The sequence below is a fragment of the Meriones unguiculatus genome, chromosome 16 (assembly GCF_030254825.1).
Source record: "Meriones unguiculatus strain TT.TT164.6M chromosome 16, Bangor_MerUng_6.1, whole genome shotgun sequence".
In the NCBI taxonomy this organism is placed as follows: Eukaryota; Metazoa; Chordata; class Mammalia; order Rodentia; family Muridae; genus Meriones; species Meriones unguiculatus.
Window position 1 is genome coordinate 22,440,405 of NC_083363.1, and position 21,753 is coordinate 22,462,157.

At 39.9% G+C, this 21,753-nt stretch overlaps 1 protein-coding gene across 2 annotated transcripts in view; it reads right to left on the reverse strand.

Annotated features, from left to right (window-relative positions):
* Ctnna3 (catenin alpha 3) overlaps positions 1-21,534 on the reverse strand; it is a 1,666,920-nt gene extending 1,645,386 nt beyond the window's left edge. Inside the window, exon 1 of one of the 2 annotated variants that reach the window (XM_060369423.1) lies at positions 21,439-21,534. The gene's annotated coding sequence lies outside the window, so the exon portion shown is untranslated. Of the gene's footprint in view, positions 1-684; positions 778-21,438 lie in introns of those variants that run through there. The other variant, XM_060369422.1, reaches the window with a different exon arrangement.
* Positions 21,535-21,753: the final 219 nt, after the last annotated feature.

The window sequence follows — 21,753 nt, forward strand, 5'->3', positions numbered from 1 at the left end:
CAACACACAAGTTATCAAAATCCACAAGTTCTTTCTGGCTTTGTTTGGTCAGTTCTCACTTCGCACATTCTTAAGGCTGCATACAACTGCCACTGGGAAAATATCCATGTAAAATTTAAGTTTAGAGACCGGTAGTAGAAATCAAATTGTTTGCACAAGAAAACTGCTCACCGCACAAGTTTTACACTGAAAGAGTGTGAAGTCCCGGTGCCCCGCACACGGTCACTCAGACAGTGAAGACTGTCACACTGTGGGGACTTGGAAGGACTCTGATGTAGGACTGCCACAGTGTGGGCTTTGGCACAGGAGGCTTTGTTTACATGCTACTTTTAATATCGTTATCAGACACTCCAAACAGTTTCTACTCAACTGAGTCAGTCTGAATTGTTACACAAGAAAAAAACTGTGTTCAACCATTGCATTTTTATCTAAATCTGAAATGTCTGCTGATCTACTCAGAACACTAGACTTTTAAAATCTGAGTTTTCTATACTTCAGTGTAACTGAAAAAAAAAACTTCCTCATAAGTCATAAATGCACAACACAGTTTCCAGTCATCCCATTTTAGAGAAATCATGTCCCTTCATCTTCCCCAAAGTCATCTAACAAAACAACAGATAATCTGAGCTTGCTAGGGTTTTTCTTACAACAAAGTCTGGTTTAAAAAGTTGACCCTTGACTCACCTATGGCAGGACAGAGTATTGCCCACACAGCTAACCAACTGCCTAAGCAAGTCCTTGTGTTTAGAAAGTCAGTGCCACTGTTATGGCTCACAATTTGGCTTATGACGAATCTGTTAGCAAACAGCCTGACAAGCACCCTAGTGTATTTCAGGATGACTGACAGGGCACAGTGGCTCAAGCAAGAAGGGGGATGGGTGCTCTTAAAGCAACAAGCCACTGAAGATGAAATCAAGCATTAGATAGTAATCTTCAAAGTTGCAATGAAAAGTCATGCATGATCAGCTTGAACACAACTTTCATCTGCACTGTACACCCAAATCACTATAAATTCAAAATGGAATTTATACAAGTAGAAATAAAGAATTTACAACAGGCGTGCTTTATACTTCCTGAAATGATCAAGCCTATAAATTAAGAATATTCCAATTCCTTTTTACAGAAATTAAATCAAGGTAGCCCTCCCCAAAAAAAGATCTCACCATTAAATATATGCTGAGAGAACAGTAATGTAAAATTAGCTGATCAAAGTAATTTAAAGCAGGTGTGGTGGAGCATGTCTTTAATCCCAGCACTCAGGAGGCAGAGGCAGGCAGATCTCTTGGTCTATACAGTGACTTTCAGGTCAGCCAAAACAATATACTGAGCATTGTGGCAGCTCACAACCATCTGCAACTCTTGCCTCAGGAGATCAAATGTCCTTTGTTGGCTCCATGGACACTAGATGCACATGCTGCTCAGACATGCATGAGGAAAAAAAAAAAAAAAACCCGCCATACAGAAAAAACAAATAATTTTGAATGTTAAATAATTTCGGTATCAATTAAGAAATTTAAGTAATCAAAATTGTTATGGGAGATGGAGGCAAGGGATGTATGCATTTCTCCTTACTGTATTCTTTTCCTCTCATCGACTTCCCTGGTCAAAAAATAGAACAAACTACTAGGAAATTCTAATTATGGCTATTTGCATACCAGTTTCACCATTTTACTTAGGAAAATATTTAATTGATGCATTAGCTTAATTCTCACATTTGTAGCTTTTCTATATTATTTTGCAGTACTTTCTACTTTTCAAGTCTTTGATGATTAATTCACTTAGGTTTTTGTTTTTTAATCTGCTTAAATGCAATCCCTTGGGTGTGGTGGAACACGCCTGTAATCCTAGCACTTGGGAAGGCAGAGGTAGACAGATCTCTGTGCGTTTAAGGCCAGCCTGGTCTACAAAGTGAATCCAGGATGGCCAGGGCTACCCAGAAAAACTCTGTATAGAAAAAAAAAAAAAGAACAAAAAACACTTAAATGCAATCCCTCACTTTGCCAGTTGAGGGTGTCATTAGATTCTAAATACCCTCATTATTACACTGAATGATATTTATTTTCATGTTTCAGTAGGAACTGTAACAGAACATCTCCACATTGCTTAGAAAACTTACTTAGAAATAACCCAGTTTGTTTAGCCTGTATAAATTTGACTTGTGGTCTGTTTAACTTACATTTTCTAGCTTCCATGCTTAATTATTGCTAATTATCCCTTATATATGGGAAGCTACAGGTGAATTATGGGAAAGACAGTTGCTCTTATGGTAACATAATTATGTGTCTCTTGAGCATACACTGCCATGACTAACAAGTTTCCCATGCAACCTGCAAAGTTCTCATTTTACAACTAAACACTCTATTTGGACAAATATTAACATCCTTTTGCCTGATTCACTTTAAAAGTAAAAATTTCACTGTGCTGTGGTGGCCCATGCCTTTAATCCCAGCACTGGGGAGGCAGAGGTAGGTGGATCTCTGTGAGTTCAAGGCCAGCCTGGTCTATAGAGTTCCAGGACAGCCAAGGCTACACAGAGAAACCCTGTCTTAAAAAATAAATAAGTAAAAAATGTGTAAGTAAACAAACAAACAGTGGTTTTATAAAGCACTTGCTTAGCAAGTATGAGAAACACTATTTGGAGCCCAAGCTCCCAAGTAAATGGCTGAGCATGGCGGCCGACCTTTAACTCCACTGCTGCACTGCCAACAGATGCATACTGGGGTCCCCAGGGCGAGCTGGCTAGACTAGATGTACAGCTGAACTCTGGTTCAAGGGAGAGGTCCTGACCCAGTGAGCAAGATAGACAGTAGCTGGGAAAGACACCTGATGTCAACCTCAGGTCTGTGCATGCAGACACACACCTGCACCGATGAATGTAAACACATACATACACACACGCACACACCCCATTTATCAAATCTGAAGACAGGAGTTATTTTTATTTGGATAGCAACAACTAACAGCTAGGTGAAAATGGTGTTGTCCATTTGGAAACCAACTGTAAATGTCATTGATTCTCTTTCAAAGTTTTACGGCCTTAATTTTCTAAACTGACATATTCTCAGTAATATAGACTAGATGCTTCAAATTGTTTTTCAGATTAATCATCCAAAAGAAAACTGAAAAGCCGATATTATCAGTAATTAGCTTCTCCCTTTTGCCAGTCAGCCGCGTAAATCCAGAGTACACAAGCTACCGATTTTTTTCTGCCTTCATCAACCACTTAGTTCACTTTAGTTTCCAACAAGTTTGCTTCCTGATACAGGGTCTCCTGAGTCCCATTCCGCCCAGCAGATTTGGTATCCCAAGATGTCTTAAAATTCTGTCTAAAGATCTTTAGTGTCAGTTCTACTTAAAATGACTTAAATTTTTTTTTAAATGATAGTAATACTTAGGAGAGAAAGAAGACTAACAAACATATATTAGTTATTTAGAATAATCCTTTGTGCTTTCAGCAAAAAAAAAAAAAATGCCTTCACGCATTTTACTTTTCAGTATTTCATATACATGCTCATGTGTATACATGTTCTTTCAAAAGAACTTCCTTACATTACTGTGACAGGCATGACAGGTGACACTCAAGCAGTGAACAAATCTGGAAGTGTCTCTGATCCTGGCGCCAGGGAGTGACACACACCTGACTTGTATCCCACAGGCACCTATGAATGCAGAGTCCAGGAACTAGGAAGTGTCACACTAAGAGATAAAGTATGAGGTGTATCCATCTATGTTTCTTACATGAGCTTTCCAAGATAAATCACAAGAGGAAGAGTCTGGGGTGGTGAGGCAAATTTGCAATCCCAGCACTTGGGAGGTAGAGATATGAGAATCAGGAGTTCAAGGTCATCCTCAGCTACATAAGCAGTCTGAAGCCAACCTGGGCTACCTGAGATCCTAAACAAATGAGGCGAACAAGGTGAATACGATAGATATGATCAGAGTATTTTTACGTGTGTATACTGTGTCACAACGAAGCACATTATTTTATACAATTAATTTAAGCTAATACAAAGGACTTCTTTGAAAATAACTGCCAGTATTCCAACTGCACATCCCGCGACTTTGCCCACAGTGGCTACCATTCACCTGCTTTTCTTGTGTGGTGAAGTGAGACTATGAGACTTCTGTGAAGAGGAGTCACTCATAAACGACTCACTGGCCCATCATCATCGTCTATGGAAAGGCACTTCTCTGTAGAACTCGGTTCAGCCTAACCGAATCGAGAGGACTGCTATGGAAACTAACAAACGGACAGCCTTCTGAGTTTGAAATGGGTAGTCACTGAGGTCACACATTTTTTTATTTAGCAAGTTGCATCTGTTTCACCCAGAAGCGTCATCTACCCCATTTGTGATAAGTTATAATAAGAAAACAAAGAAATGTGGACCTAAAATAGAAGCACTTCAGAGCTGCTTGGAAAGTTGTTAACAAATGTTCACAAGGAAAATGAAAGTCACGCTAACACATATTAATAAGTATGTATTTTTTAAGACTGGGTATGGGATGGTTAAAGCATAGAATACTGAACTCAAAGCAAACGAATGACAGTAAGTTAAAAAAAAAATAGGAGCTTCTGGATCTTGTTCCCACATGAGGCCTATGGAGCTGGGCCAACCCCATTTCATTCCAGAGCAGGGAGCCTCTCCGTTGCTGAGCTATATTAGAGAGAGAGGAAGGAAATCCTTTCTCCCACACTCTGTTACCAAAGATAATAACAGAAACCTAGTGATGGATTTCACCACCAACTAGCCATGTTTATTTTACTCATATCTCCATTAACTCTCTAAAATGCCCGAGTTTATATAATAATACAAAAGAAATGCATACATAAAAGCAAAGAAAATCAGTTCAGTAAGAATCACAGTGTCTCAGGCTGCGGATACAGCTCTGTGATGGAGCACATGCCTAACACACAAGGCCTCTGCCCAGGCCTCGGATGCTTCGTGTAGAGGAGACTGTCCTGTGAACGCAACCTGCTGCTTTGGTTGTGAGCCTAGCCTCAGATGGCTGAGCCAGATCTCCAGGTCTGAACACTGTTCTCTGAACAGAAAAGTTCCCTCTGCTTCCAATCCTCTCTCTATATATGTGTGTGTGTATGTGTGTGTGTATGTGTGTGTTTGTTTGTTTGTTTGTTTATGGCGGGAGGGGGTGGAGGTCAGAGGACAACTTGTGAGAGTCAGTTCTCTCCTTCCGCCATAAGGACTTGGGAAATCAAACTCAGGTCAACTTAACTCACTGGGCCATCTCACTGGCCTCTTTCAAGTCTTATAGATACATATTATTGCCAGACATTAATTTTAATAATCGAATAGATAACCCATGTATTAAATACCATGTCCATTTTTGTTTTCATTTGTACTTACCCAGTAACTAGTGAAACAAGCTAATAATCTTTTCATTTATTTATTAGTCATTCTAGTTTTCTTCTTTGTAAATTGCTTTTCACATGTTGACTCTTTTGGATTCTTCCCCACTTGATTTTATGAGTTTTTCATATTTTTTTGAGACAAGGTCTCTTTCTATGTAGTCCTTGCTGGCCTAAAACTTGCTGTGTAGACCAGGCTGGCCTGAAACTCAAAAGAGTTGAATCTGCCTTTGCTTCCTGATTAAAGACACGCATGATCTTGGGAGGAAGAGAAATGCAAACCAAAGGTCGGCCTTTAATTCCAAAACTGAAGAGGCAGAGGCAGGTGGATCTCTGTGAATTCTAATTCCAGCCTGGGCCATAGACTGTTCTCCAGGACATGCAGGGCCCTGTAGAGAGACCCTGTTTCAAAAAAGCAAACAACTTAATTACAGATAATAATAAAATTAATATTTTCAACCATCCCTAAGCATGTATCAAATCAGCATATCTTTAAATCATGTTAGAATGTTTGATTTTTTTTAATTTTCTACTTAAGTTGTTGACTTGAGTTTCATAGAAATCATTAATAAATTTTGTCTTAGGGTTAGACCAGAATTCTTAATTATTTCTGAATGAGTCCTAAACACACTTCTGCTATTTTCTTCTATATACCTGTGTAAAGTGGTGCTCCCAGCACTAACAACATTTTGACAACTTGTAAAAACTCTTGGCGATACTGTCCTGCAATATAAAAAATAAAGGTTAAGCATGCATGTCAATCTCATTAATATGCAATTTGCCTTTATCTTTAATAAGATATATACACCAAAGAATTGTCTTAAAATAAATTTTTTATGCTTTTATTATCAGTAAATGTTTGATTTGTACAACTATTTTGTATGTGTGTAGACCCAGGCAAATCTCTCATATAAAATGGGTCACAAGCACAAAAAGCTTAAAAAGCCCTGACATGAACAATGAATATATTCAAAACTACGAAGAGCAAGACTAGAGAAAAATAGAAATATAGTCTCCTGAGATCAGACCATAACAGAAAAAAAAGAACCTTTTGCAAAATTTAATAACTATAAAATAATGCGTTATAATGTCACATTTGTAAAATACATAGGGTAATAGTAGGCGTCTACTTTAAAAGTTTGAGATAAAAAATGAGATCATATTTAAAATCGTTCAAGTTAAAAATCACCCCAGTTACTACTTTTCAAAAGCTTCGGGGGCGATTTACATGCCTCAGAGAGAGAAAACAGAGCCACGGCTGAGAACACAAGAGGCTCTGTTCAAAGATGCTGTGCTCTGCCCCAACACAAGATTTACTGATGGGAACGCCCCCGCACCCCAGGGTGACCTTTTCTCCTGCTGTGCTCTTGCTGCTGTAGGTCCTGTCAGCTGCCACAATGACTTCAGGGCAGAGCAGTTTGCTCCCTCGGATGCAAGGTGCATCACCCAGAGTTTCAGCCTTTTAGTCTCCCAATCATGGTGGCTGGGTCAGAAGAGACTTCCAGTCGCGCCAGTGGGAGCAAAGCAAGAACCCATGCTTTAGTGTAAGGGCCCCCCTCCCCCAGCTTTTTCAGTGAGCTCTTGGGGTCTGAGCTCAGGTTCTTAAGCTTGAGTCACCTCTCTAGTCTTCACTGGCAAATCTTAATCACGACTAGTTTAATGTTTAAAAAAGAAAAACAACTTTTAGGGCTGACAGAACAGGTGCTTGCTGCCAAGCTTGTCAACCTGAGCTGAATCTCTGGAGCCCACATAATGCATGTTACGTTCCAACCTCCACACGTTTGCCATGGCACATGTGTGTGTCTGTGTATATGCACAAAAAAAAATAGAAAGATAAATGACAGATAGATGTTAGATAGACAGATGATAGATAGAAGATAGATACATAGATAGATAGATAGATAGATAGATAGATAGATAGATAGATAGATATGTCCTCCGGATCATGACACACACACACACACACACACACACACACACAGACTAATAGTAAATTTTTTAGAAGCTTCTAGGGCTTGGAGTTGGATCAGTGGGTACAGTGCTTTGCTGCTCAAGCATGGGGACCTGAGTTTGTACCCACGTAAAGCCAAGCATGGTGAATGCACCTGCAACCCGGCTCTGTGGGTGACAGAGACAGGAGAATCCCCAGGCTTGCTGGCCAGTCAGCCTAGGCAAAGTGGTGGGCCCCAGGCTCCATGAGAGGCCCTGATAAGGCGTAAAAGCAGCCGAGGACGACATGCAGACTTCCACTCTCACCTGCACACACTTGCACCAGCAGGAGCACCCACACACACATTAACAACACACACAAAAAAATTAAATGAATAGATAATAGGAAAATAAACTTTTTAATATCAAGTTTGTTGGCAAAGGAGGAAGCCTTGTTCTTCTCTCCCTTCTCTGAACACTTCCATGCCCTCTACAAGCGTCCTGTGGTCTTCCCAGTGTTGACCAGCCCTGCTGTGGAAGAGAACAGAAGGGACACCTTTGTGGAACCAGGAAAGGACCCTTTTACACCCTCTGAGACACAAGAAGATGGATATCTAATGAATGATTTGCAAACATGGGGTACACATACTTTACCATGTGGTTCACAGATAGAACAGAAAACGCCCACTTGACTTTGATGTCATGTAAACAGGAAATAAGCTTCTGGCCTGACTTCATTCTATGTAACATTTGGGACCATACTCTTACTAAAAATAAAATACCTGTTACCTTCTTGAACTTGTAATTAACTTTGTTCCTCATGCTTTCATCTTACTACCTACTTTCTGACTGATTTCATGAATGGTACAAACTGGGGTGCAGCGCGAACAAAGCTCTGTTGCGTCGGAATATGCATCATCCGTGGAAGCCAGTCCCTCACAAGCCACCGGTACACACCTTCTATTAGAGATTTGAGGATAGAAGAGAGAGTCAAGAGGGCGGCTCACACGCCTGAATGTGTAGGAACTGCTTTTTAGATAGTCAGTGGGGTGTGATGTCAGGCACCGCCAAGCACTTCACCTCTAAGAACCTTTAGTCAGAAGACTGTAATTTCCAGAAATACAGCGCAGTCAAGCTGGCCTTGCTTGAAGTCACTAACTGGTTGATATGTTATACCCTATGGTGTGAGGATCTGATTGGTAGAAACAGACACAAAAATGATGTAGCCAGAAAGGTTCTCTGAAGATTTAGGTTTATGCATTTCTTTTAGAGCATGGAATCTGAATTGCTAAAATTCATGTATTATTTAAATTATCTGAGATTTCTAGAATTAAACCTACCTCCAAGAACCAAACAACAAGGTTAGGAAAAAAAGTCTCAGTGGATATATGCCATGGCCCAGAAACATGATGAGATGCCTGTCCTCTGCTTTAACAATTAAGACAGAAACTTTGCTCTACCAAAGTCAATAGAGATGAAGCTCAAAGAGGACGTGTATAACTCATTTAAAACAAATACTGGGACTAAGTAAATCTTCTTTCAAAAACAAGAGAATCCATGGGATGGAAAGGTAGATAAAGGTACTTTCCAAGGGGTTTAATAACCCAAGTTCAATACCCAGAACCTACATAGTGAAAGGAGAGAACCAACCCCCTTAAACTGTCTTCTGATCTCCACATGCAGGCTGTAACATGCATGCACACATGTGTATATACACTGAATAATGTTAAGGAAAAGGTTTCAATACAAGAAAATTCCCTTTGGTCTAGTAACTCAGGAGGCTACAGCAGGAGAATTGAAAGTTCAAGGACTGCCCGGGATACTGGGTAAATACAAAGATAGTAAGAACCTATCTCAAAAACAAAAATTACATAATTTTTAGACTAGATTGAAGAAACCTAACAAGAATTTAAGTAGCCAAGAACTCAACATAACCAAAAGGGCAATTAAGTAACTAAAGTCTGAACTCTAGGAATATCCTTTGAATTTTCTTGCACCTCTCTCCCAGGAATTTTATCATTCAGAGAACAAAATGAGCAAAGAATGAAACTGCCACACTGAACCTAAGCCTTAACAACAAAGAGGAATATTCTGCAGAAGTGGAAGTGACAGAAACCTTAAGGGAAATTGAACAGATCTCCTTGGAGTTCATTACAGCCAAGAAAGGAAAGACAGAGCAAAGTGAGACAAGTATCTTGAGTCGCTTAGCAGTTCACAGAAGATGCTAGACTATCTCAGAACCAAGACTTTAAAGTGAAAGATATGTCAAGAAAGACAACCACTATTACAATCACAAATGAAGAAGAAATGAGGGAGATCACATATGAGTAACTCAGTGTGGTATGTGAGGAGCTTTCAAAGGACCTGGAAGTTTCAGAGGAAATAAAAAGGAAGAGAAGCAACAGCTCATTTAGTGCTGGCTATCAAGGAGGGGGCTAAACTCAGAATGAAAGAAGACTTGTGAAAAACGCTCAGCAGAGAAACTCTTAGTTTGAGTTTGAGGATGAAGCCTAAGAAAACTAGACTCCCTCCTCCAAAGCTGGCAGGGGTCACAGTGTTAACAAGTGACAGAGAAGAAGCAAAATGGCAACGCTTTACTTCGTTTTTATTGTCAACCGAAGATGATGCTCTTTAAACAGAAAAGATCATGTCAGCAGTCTGAGAGGAAATTAAGACTCAAGAAAGGGAGTAAAATGAGTGGTATGTGGGGTTGGACAGCTGGCTAAGAGGTTAAGAGCACTGGCTGCTCTTATGGAAAACCTGAGTTTGATTCCCAGCACCCACATGGCAGCTCACAACCATCCATGACTAGTTCCCCGGAATCCAGCACCCTCTTCTGGTCTTTGCGGGCACCAGGTATGCATATGGCATACTTACATACATTCAGACAAGACTCTCATATATGTGAAATAATCAATGCAAACATAGTAACAAATATATAATAAATTGAATGTTTTAAAAAGAAGTGCTTACTATCTTGAATAATTTTTATTTCAGAGTGTACGGTATTAAATCAAGATTTCTCTATTGACTGTTTGGACTAAATTCTTTGCTGGGGATGGCTGCATATTGTGTGGCCAAATAACCAAAAGCAGTAAGGGATTAAGAATGAGAGAGAAATAGAGAGAGACAGAGACAGTCAGAGAAAGAATCAGAAAAGAAGTATCTGAAAATTAAAACTGAGAAATTTTATATTGATCCCTAGAAAGTATCAAAATATATAGCTATCAAGATATAGTAATGGTTAAAGGTGCTTGCCACCAAGCCTGACAACCTCAGTCCAATCCCTGGCACCAACGTGGTAGAAGGAACACAATGGCTCCCAAACTTGTGGTCTGACTTCCTCACAAGGGCTACAGCATGTGTGTGTACACACACACATATACCCACATACACATACCTACTCACAACCATGCAAAATAAATGAACGTAATAAAATTTTAAGTGAATTTGTAAGAGGCTCTACAGAATGGTATATTAACATTTTTTAATGATACCATCAATTCTCATCAGTTACTCTTATCAGCAGAAGTTCAGGGAGCTGAGGGGTAAGTCAGGTTAGGAGAGAAAAAGGAGAAGCGGGTGTTAAGTCAGTGAATCTTCAGTATCTATTACAAAAGGCACACAATTGAAAAAAGTACAGGCTCGGTAAAAAGGAACCTGGATTTCACCTGCTAAGCATAGCTAGAGTGGACCTGCATGTCACAGATCCAGCCAAAAGGCCCTGAGTGGTAGAATCTGGGATCTCTGCCTGGCCGTGCCTCCTCCACTGTGGCTGCATGCTATTGCTGGTCTGTGGCCTTGCACTCTTTCTCTTTCTCTCCTGGAGGACTTTTGGAGCACCTAATTTAATTTATGGAAGACTTTTTGCTTAAGCCACTTAGAATAGACTTTTGGTCTAGATACTTTGTTATGGTAAATATAAGTGGGATGAAACATTTTCAGCTTTAGGAAATTAATATTGTAGCTGGAGAGACGGCTCCGCACTTAAGAGCATTTACCGCTTGGGTTCAGTTCCCAACATCCAGATCAGGTGGCTCACAACTGCCTGTAACTCCAGCGCCAGAGGATCCAACACTCCCTTCTGGCCTCTACAGGTATGTGCACACAGGTGGTGCAAAAGCAGACAAGCAGGGACACACATACATATTCAATATTTTCTAGATTGTTCTTTTAAATGTTTGTTTTAGCTAGAAGTGATGGTGTGATCCTTTTATAGCAGCATTTAGGAGGCAGAGACAGGTAGACCTCTGAGACTTCAAGGCCAGCCTGGTCTATACAGCAAATTCCAAGCCAGCTAGTAGGGAGACCCTGAGGTTGGGAAAGGGTTAGGAGCAAATACAGAAGAGTCAGCATGGTAATATGGGTCCCAGCAACTCATCAAATGCTAGCTATGCATCAGCCACTAGGATATTTCTTCAAGACGCAAATGTGGAATAAAATCAGCAGTTTTCCTTCCTACAAATAATTTGAAACATAGTAGAAGAAAAGAGATGATGGCATCAAAATTTATAAATATGATATGAAGACAACTTTAAAATTTTATGAAAGACATAAAAGAACTAAGGAAACAAAAAAGGAAGAGAGATGTATGAGCAGGTTAAACATTAAACGATGTTAATTCTCCTTGCAGAGAAATGTCAAGGCCACTAGGAGAACTTGATAAATTGTGTCACATGAACTCGACTACACTGGGATGTAGCTCAGTTGGTAAAGTGCTTGCCTAGAAGGCCCTGCATTCAATCCTTATCTCCTCATAACCATGGTGAGGAGGATGCATGGTGGCGCATGCCCATAATCCCAACTCTCAGGAGGTAGAGGCGGGAGGATCAGAAGTTCAAGCTCATCCTCTGCTACACAGAGAGTCTGAGGCCAGCCTGGGCCAGACAGCCCATCTAAGGAAAAAAAAAAAAAATGCAATCCCAGCACTTAGGAGGCAGAGACCAGCAGATCTCTGAGTTTGAGGTCAGCCTCTTCTATGGAGAGAGTTCAGCACAACCAGGGCTACATAAAGAAACAATGTTTCAAAAAAAATTTTAATTAAAATTCATTTATAAGTAAGAAAATTTTAAAAGGGTAAAAAGAATAGAAAGAGATGTCAACCCTTCCCCTTTTAAAACAGAGGATGAGGAACTGGAGTGATGGTTCAAGCTTAAGAGCACTTCCTCTCTTGCAGAGAGCCCAGGTTTGGAGCAGGCAGCCATGTGGGGCAGGGCAGCTTACTTCTTGAATTTTTTTAATTATTCACTTTATGTCCTTGTTGTAGCCCCATCCCTCCTCCTCTCCCAGCCCCACCCTCCCTCTCTCCTCCTGCCCCCTCCCTTCTTTAATTTTTCTAAACATTTATTTTATTAGATTTATTTTAGTCTGTGTAATTCCAGTCCTAGGAGATTTGACACCCTCTTCTGGCCTCCACCAGGCACCTACACATATGCTAAACATACACAACTACCCATCAGTAAATAAAAATAAACCTTAGAAAGCAGACGGTGTGAGAGGCTGAAGAGACAGCTCAGCACTTAAGTGATCTTGCTACTCTTCCAGAGGTTTCCCAACAGCCACATCGTGCAGCTCACAACCTCCTGTAACTCCAGTTCAACAGGGTCTGACACTTTCTGGTTTCAACAGATACACACACACACACACAACACAACACACAATTTTTAAAAAATAGTATGAAATGAAGCTATTTTAAAAGTAATCATTGAGCCAAGACACATGGTTGAAAACTTCTGTAATACTAACTCTCAGGAGACTAAAGCAGGAGAAATGCTAACGGTTAGCTACCTAGTGAGATACAATCTCCAAGAGTAGTAGTAATTCAATGCAGGGTAAACAAATATCAATAGTAACAGAAGAAAGAGAAAAAATTGAGATGTGGGCTACAATATAAATTTAGCATTTTGAATTAGCAAGGAAGAGTGATTTTTTTTAATGGAACACAATGTATGTAAAGTGAAGAAACACTTAAATCAGGCCTCATTCCTTTACCTAAATTCAATTCCAGAAAGATTTCCACATTCTGAGAGCAAAGCTAGTAGACTTATTGTTGAAGTAAACCATTTCTAAGCAAAACATAAGACACAGGAGCCATAAAAGATGTTTAAAGGAACTGGAGAGATGGCTCTGTGGTTAAGAACAGTTGCTGCTCTTGCACAGGACCAGGGTTCGATTCCCAGCACCTAGATGGTGACTCACAACCATTTGTTACTTCAGTTCCAGGGAAACAATGCCCTCTTATAAGGTCTGTTGAGAGCAAGCACTCACATAATGACCATACATGCAGACAAAACACACATAGAATAAAATTAATAAACCTAATAAAATAAATCTTATTTAAAAATTTTTAAAAGAAGTTTAAATTCTTGAATACAATAATATTTTACTGTCTGCATAATTTTTAAAAAATAAAAGTCAGAAAATGAACAACTAATTTTGAGGAAATAAAGAAATAGTAATAAATAAGAAATAGAAATAAAGGAAACAAAATAGTCTAATTTGGTTTGTTATGGTAGAATATAATTTAGGCCTCAATAAAGGAACTCAGGCAACATTTCATAACAGCAATTCATATAAAAAGAAATACAACAGGCCAGTAAATATTTAGCATGTTTTTAGCCAGGAGGTCAGCCTGAACAGTTAGCTGGTGCTGCCTCTAAAAACTGCAATTATTGATTACAGCAGGGATTTGGGCCCAGTAATTCAGTGACACCCCCACACACAACAGACCGTGACAAGAAGTATGAGTCTCACCTATACAGACTGAAGTTATCATAGATCTATCAGTGCTAAATGTGGTAGCTCTCACCTGTAATTCTAGCACTCAGCAGGCAGAGGCAGGCAGCTCTCTGTGAATTCAAAGCCAGCCTGGTCTATATAGAGAAGTCCAAGCTAGTCAAGGCTACCACGGTGTCTCAAAAATAAATAAATAAATAAATAAATAAATAAATAAATGTAATTAAATCAAAATGTACATATAATGTTCAGCATTTCTCTGCCAATGAAAAATATGGTCAGAATCCATGACATCCTCATAAACTGTGTCATGTTATCACAATCAAAAGTGTAAAAGATGCCAGTATTGAGGAAATGGCACAGGGAGATGCTTGGAATAACATGAAAGTGCATGCAACTCAAGTTCTCAAGAAGAGCCAGGGAAAACAGTCAGTAAAAACTGAAATTGACTAACTACTTGATACAAACCAAGCCTCTGAAGCGGCCACACAGACTTCCATCAGAGGACAGCACATCCAACATGTACACAAGAACGCTGAAAAATTAATAGCACAGCATCAAAAACCTGTGCGGCAGGAAGCAATTAACTCCTAATGCCATGCCGGCTTCATATTTTAAAATGCAAATCACTTTTATTTCACAATAATGGGGAAATGTTTCATTAAAATGTATTTTAGGGACCAGCCAGATGGCTCATATGTAAAAACGCAAGGCACACAAGCTTGGAAGTCTGAGTTTAATCCCTGGCTCCGCCTGCCTCCTGCAAACTTGCCCTGTATATGTGTTCTCATGCCACCACCCACACACACACACAGACATACACACAAACTCACGAAATAAAAATATTTTCATCCCCATAAGAAAATGAAATTGCTCAACATCACTCAAAACTAACAAAATGTAAATCCAAACAAAAACCACCATCTTCACCCATCAAACAGACAAAAGAAAACTTTCTGGAAGGTGGTAGGAGGTGGAATTAAGACAGAGCCTCAGGGAGCCCAGGCTAGTTTCAAACTCGGTGTGCGTAGAGGCTAACCTTGAGCTCCTGGTTCTCCCGCTTATGCCTTCCACCTGAGACTCCAGGCACAGGCCAGTGTAAGCCTGTACACGTCCAGTGTAAGCAAACACTTTTACATAATATTGGTGCTGGTAAAAGCTGTGGCATAATCACTCAGAATAATTTGGGCACAGACATATGTAGGCATAAGGTTACCATATAATTCATATGCTGATTTCCGTATCCCCTATAACTGGTCGGCAAACCTTGTTCCAAGAACCTCCCGTTTTTTTGCAGTTGTATAAACTCTGCTCCCCAATGGTCCCCTGATATGTCAGTAAAACAGCTTACAGCCAATCTCTGAGCAGGAGAGAGAATAGAGAATGGGCCTGGACTTCCTGCCAGTCAAGGGAAGAGGAGTCAGAGGACAGGAAGTAGGGCATTCGGTGAGGGAATTCAGCTATGGCGGAGGTCAAGGAGGCATCAGGAGAGAGCGCTCAGCAGGAAAGCTACAAAGTGCAAGTGTCCTGGGATGTATGCTGGGAGGAAACCATATTACGCTAGAAGGTGAAGAATAGAGTAATAACTGCTCAGTTCTTGTGTTGTGGAGCTTATTATAAACAAATATGAAGAGTCTCAGTTACCTATATAAGGGAAACACAGTTAATAAAAATAACAGTAACAGTCATACAAACAGACAAGGGAGAGGAAGAAGGAGAGAGAAGACCTGTGTGGGTGTGTGAGGACTACAGATGGAGTCTTTCTTGACAGCCATTCACCTTGTTTCTTGAGACAGGATCTCCCACTAGGAACTGTGGCTCACTGACAGATGTGGCTGGCTAGACCGTTAGCATCAAAGACTTACCTATCTCTTCCTTCCCAGCTCAGGGACTACGAGTGTACACCACCATGCTAGCTCTTTACGTGGGTGCTAGGGAGCAAACTCAGTTCCTCATGCTTATGCTAAGCACTGTATCAACTGAGCCATCCCTCTAGCCCTGATTTGATTTGATTATCTTTTTTTTAATTTATTTATTTTATTTGGTTGCAGGATCTTATTCTGTAACCTAGGATGCCTCGAAACACATTATTTAGCACAGGCTGGCCCCAAACTCAATAAATTTCTTCTGGCTCCACTTGATATGAACATTTTTTTTGACAGGTCCCACTATGTAGCTCTGGCTGTCCTGGAACTCACTTTGTAGAAAAGCCTGGCCTCTAACTTACAGAGATCTGTCTGCCTCTGCCTCCTCTATCCCGGCACTAAAGGTACATGCACCATATCTTTAATTCTTATAAATTTTAAAAATGAGGCTTCCTTTTAACAAAGCAACTCCATAGCTTGGCACCGTGGTGCACAACTGTAATTCCAGCACTCAGGGAGGCAGAGGCAGGAGGATCATTATGAATTTGAGGCCAGACTGATCTCAAGTTCCAGGACAGCCAAGGCTACACAGAGAAACCCTGTCTCAAAAAATAAAAATAAAAATAAATAAAGCAATTCAACTTCCATAAATTAATTTATCCCAAAATATATTCACAAAAATATATCAAGATATATGAACAAAGGTGTACACTGAGGATCACTCCATGATGAAACAAGAAACACTGGAAACTAAAAACATATCTGTTAATTCTGGTATATCCTTCATGCAAAATACAGTAATGCCATCTGCAAGATGGAAGAGATATACGTGAGTTACCACACATATCTGTCCAAACGGAGAGGGGCGCACCAGACACAGATCAGTACACACAGCATTATGCCCTTTTATCTTGACCTAAATTGTGGTCTTGTAAATAAACAGAGAGCATGCGCACACAGGGCCATTGCCATAGGCAACCAGCAGTATCTATCACAGATTATTTGGTTCTTAAAATTATGATTCCTTTGTTACCCTGTACTGGAAAAACAGAAACTGCAATTTCCTGCAGAAAAGAAAGTCAAGGGCTGGAGAGATGGCTCAGAGGTTAAGAGCACTGGCTAATCTTCCAAAGGTCCTGAGTTCAGTTCCCAGTCAACCACATGGCGGCTCACAACCATCTCTGGGGAAATCTGGTGCTGTCTTCTGGCGAGAAGGAATACATGCAAGGCAGAACACTCTATACATAATAAATAAATAAATCTAAAAAAAAAAAGTCAATACGGGGATAGAGAGACAGCTCAGAGGGTAAGAGTACTGGCTGCTCTTGCAGAGGACCTGAATTCAGTTCCCAGCACACACATGACAGCTTACAAGTGACTATAACTCCAGCTCCAGAAGATTTGAGGCCTCGTCCTACCCCCATGAGCATTCCATACATGCAGTGCAGCCCACATGCACACAGGCAAACATTCATACACATGATATAAAAATAAATCTCTTTTTTAACTGTGTTAATCCTATAAATTTCAGGGGAAACAATTTATAAACATCAACCCTAAACTAAGGATTACCTAGCTGGGGAAAGTCTCAGAGTAGATTTTTATTCTTTAATCTTCCTACACACACATACATGGAAATACTGTATAGGAACAATCTATAGCATTTAGAATAAATTCCAAAGTCAGTGCCTATCCCTTTAATACTCCTGCCTCTCCGTCATTCTGTAGGCTCTTCAATGAGGTATAACAAGAACTCTTTGCAATGACTGTCACCTATTATGTAATAACTGTACGCCTTCTTCCCAATTCTCTGCTTTTACATATACTGGTAAGGGAGATAAATGCTTGGTTTAATTTAAGCAATGCTATTCCAAGTGAATTCTGCAAGGAGTTCCCATGAAGCTGTAAATCAATAACTGCTTCATTCATCTGGAGAGCCCTGCTACAAAATGCTTCTAGTACAGCTGATTTATACTTTGGCACAAGCTCTTTATGTCCTTGCTGGGACCAGTAACAAATTGAGAAGCTCAGATCATACTTGGAATACCATTAAATAAAGGAGGGCTGGAGCACTGACGTTCTAACGTGGGAAAGCCTTTCATTGCACTAAACAGTGCTCTGTCTATATAAATCAGCCTCCCCCCTGACAGGAGACACCTGAAGTACACAGGCACAGTGGTTAAGAAAATTAAAGTCAAGACAGGGAGATGGCTCAGTGAGTAGAGGCACCTGTCTCCACAGCAGACGACCTAAGGTATGGTTTTCCGGGATTCACACCACTGTGAAAGGAGAGAACTAACTCTCAGTTGTTATCCTCCGCCCTCCGTACACGCATCACAGCACACGCACACACAAAACAGCACCTACACACACACAAATTAATTTTGTTTTTGTTTTGAAACAGGGTTTCTCTGTGTAGCCTTGGCTGAAAAAATTAACTTTTAAAAATACAAGAAGTGAAAGACAAAAAAAAAAAAAAAAGAAAAGAAAGAGGTGCCAAGGCAACAATTTTACACATGGGGGAATTTTAAGTCACTTCCTAGTTCCTAAAGTTAGCTATTAAATTGGCTACAGATTACTGGCTGGATTCCAGACAGCAGCAATATACTTACAAGGCGTAATTAAGTACATGAAAATCAGGAGCAGCGCATAATCATCCTCACTTACAAAATATCTGTGGTCTCAATTATCTGCCATTTTTTTTCATTAGATTAAGCACTTGGACAAACTCAGAGTTTCCACCCCACAGCACAATGTCACTTAAAATCCAATATCCAAACAAGAATCAGAAAACCATGGTTTGAATCTCTAGACTGGAATTCTCATAAGCCAATGATCCACAAGTAAATACTATTTTAAGTCTTCACTACAAGATACATAGCATCACTTCAGGCAAGACTGGGCCGTCAACTTCCCTTTTAAAAGTTGAATCCTTTCCATTCCAAATTAGAAATAAAAACATGCAAACCAAAAGTTCACAGAAGCTAGAGAACTACTGCCTGGCGGTGGTTAAGGAGCCCTCTAAATATCACCTGAAAAGAAGACACCATGATTGAAAGCTTTTTTTTTTTTTTTTTAAATAGAGGCAAAGTATGTCCTTTAAGAATTCATAACTCAGCCAAGCATGATGGTGCATGCATTTATTCTCAGCACTCAGAGAGGCAGAGGCGGGTGGATCTCCATCAGTTCTAGGCCAGTCTGGTCTACAAAGTGAGTCCAGGACAGCGAGGGCTACACAGAGAAACCCTGTCTTGAAACATACACGGACAAAAAAGAAAAAGAATTCGTAACTCCACACCTCAATTCCTATCAAATAATGCTTGTATCTCTGCCCCCTCCGTGCTGATGTCTCTGTGCACGCCACCACTTGTGACAATTTTATCATCACGCCGTAGCTTTTCCCTTCAATCTGCAGTCGCGCTTCCTTAACTCAACAATTTTAAAAATTGAAGCACTTCCTTCCTGATTCCCACAAACTGATGCCTTATTTCGTGCCTTCACTCCTGTTTCTTTCAATTCTGTAACCTACAGATTTAGTCCAATTGATTGTGATTTCCTCAGTTGTTCTATAACTGCGTATTTACTGACTCTTCCCGTTTTTGCTATTGATTTGTCACAGCTGGATCCTAAAATGTCTGTAAATCAGTATTGTGCATATGTGGTTTTCCAGCAGAAGTAATGTACAAATACTACTGTTCTATAGTCAAAGTGACACAAATGATTGATGACGACAATAATATTGGTTTCAGGAAGAGCTGAACTCTTTCAGCTCCATGTGTAGGCTTGTTGATGTTTATAAGCGATTGTGTCCTTACACATACTTAGCATGTTGTTCTCCATCTGCCTGATATCCATGTTTACACATCGTAAACACTTAATAAAGATTTTACTTGGCTGACAAGAAACTTTATAACGCTTTAAAAGAGAAACAGTAAAAACGCATCTTAAAAACCACAAGCTCTGCTCTCAAATGATTACATTTGAAGTTGTTCTGCATTCCAACAACCTACACTTAGGAATAGGGATTGAGAAAATTACCTTAAGTATAAATACATGATATAAATACATATAAAAAATATGCAAAATAGTTTTTCATAGGACCTGGATGTTCACCAATGATTAACAAAATTATATTCATTGAAAAGTTGTTACCCAACGCAATAGTAGCTATATAAAACCAGGAATAGTATATGTAAACATGTAAGCTTAAGTGAAAAAAAAAAGAAAGGCTACAAATACAACATTTAATATTATATCAATTATTCTAAAGCCAAGGAGAAAAAGAAGACTAGAAGGAAACACAGCAGTGAGATCACAAATAATAATTTTTCCTCTTTTCTTTCAAGAGCGCACAATGAGCACTGATTACTTTTATAACAAAAAAATTGTTACTCTAAGAAATCCCAATCTCTTACTCCAATAAAAAGGAAGATTCAAACTATGTGTAGGATGTGACAAATGTAAATGAGTATGTCTGTACTGTCTGTATTTTAGGTTCCCTCCTACATCACTGTGGAGGTGATTTTTATAATGAACACTAAATTTTAATAGCATAGCCAAACATTCCATTCACTTAGCTGTTGATAATGCACAACTTCAAATCCGAAGCATTCTTTGTGGCTCTTCCATTCTAGCTGAATGAGCTGTCCACAATTGCAGAACCGAGGCTCATTTGAATCCCAACTTTTTTCCATTTGTGTGTCTTAAACAAGACACTGATTTCATGTATGATCAGACATGTTGCTAGTCTTTTATCCTGGCATACATCAGTGATTCAAAACCCCTGCAGCCAGTGAAGCTCCCTAGTGTCTGTCCTGGATTCCCTCTTTCATTCTGGACTCATTTCTTCCAGGCCTCGCCTTGATTTAGGTGACAGCAGCTGCTCGCAGTTACTGAGAGCCATTCAACCAGCAACTTTCCCTCTGTGTAGACATTACATCCCAAGTTTAAAAACACACACACACAAAAGACCTCTATACTAATTTTCACATGGTTAGAAATGTCAAACAGCTCTGAGATCATTCCTCAACCTCCCAATATTGCTGTTAATTATAGAAACACTATATGACCAATATTAAATGCAGAAAATGGCTCTTTGCCACTATCTCATTGAAACATCTTCCATTTGCTATGAATAACTCCTGGTTGAAGGCAAAGTCCCTTCAGATGCTTTCCATCTTAACTTCCTTTTCTCCAGTCCCATGCCAAGATGCAGGTATCCAGGCCATATCTTATCTTCCCTGCACAGCGCCCAGTCGGCTTTTTATAGCCAGAAACTCTCTGAATGCTGAGCACGACCTTGGCTACCAGCTTTCCCTGGCATAGCCTCAAAGTTATTTTTAACTTTGAAATTAGCATAAAAGCCTACATTTCTCATCTCAGCTAGTCAAGACATCCCCATTTCCTATAATAATGTGGTCTTCCTTCATTCAGAAGAAACCCCACATTATTAGACCCGTGACGTATAAAGAAAACACAGAACTCCAAGGGAGAAATGAGAGTGCACTGAAGCCCAGCTCTTCACTTTATAAACTTGACTCTTACCTTTCTGTTGCTTCCTATAAAGAAAATGTGCTTTGAGTTCAGCTCTTGAAGGGAACTTTCCAAACAGAGCTCTAAGGGTGGGCGGGAAGCCTCCTGATAGTCACAGAGCTACAGAGAGCCTAACTGAGAGACAGTGACAGTGGGGCAGTCACTTCAGCTGAGCACTACTCACCCAGGATAAGAAAGGGGAGGTTACAAGCCAGGGTGGGTGGTATCTAATCCTGGGCTCGTCACAGACCTCACTGACAACTTGTTACTGAAAATACTTTGTTGAGAAAGGCCAGGCACATACTTTCCCTAGAGACCTACACACTT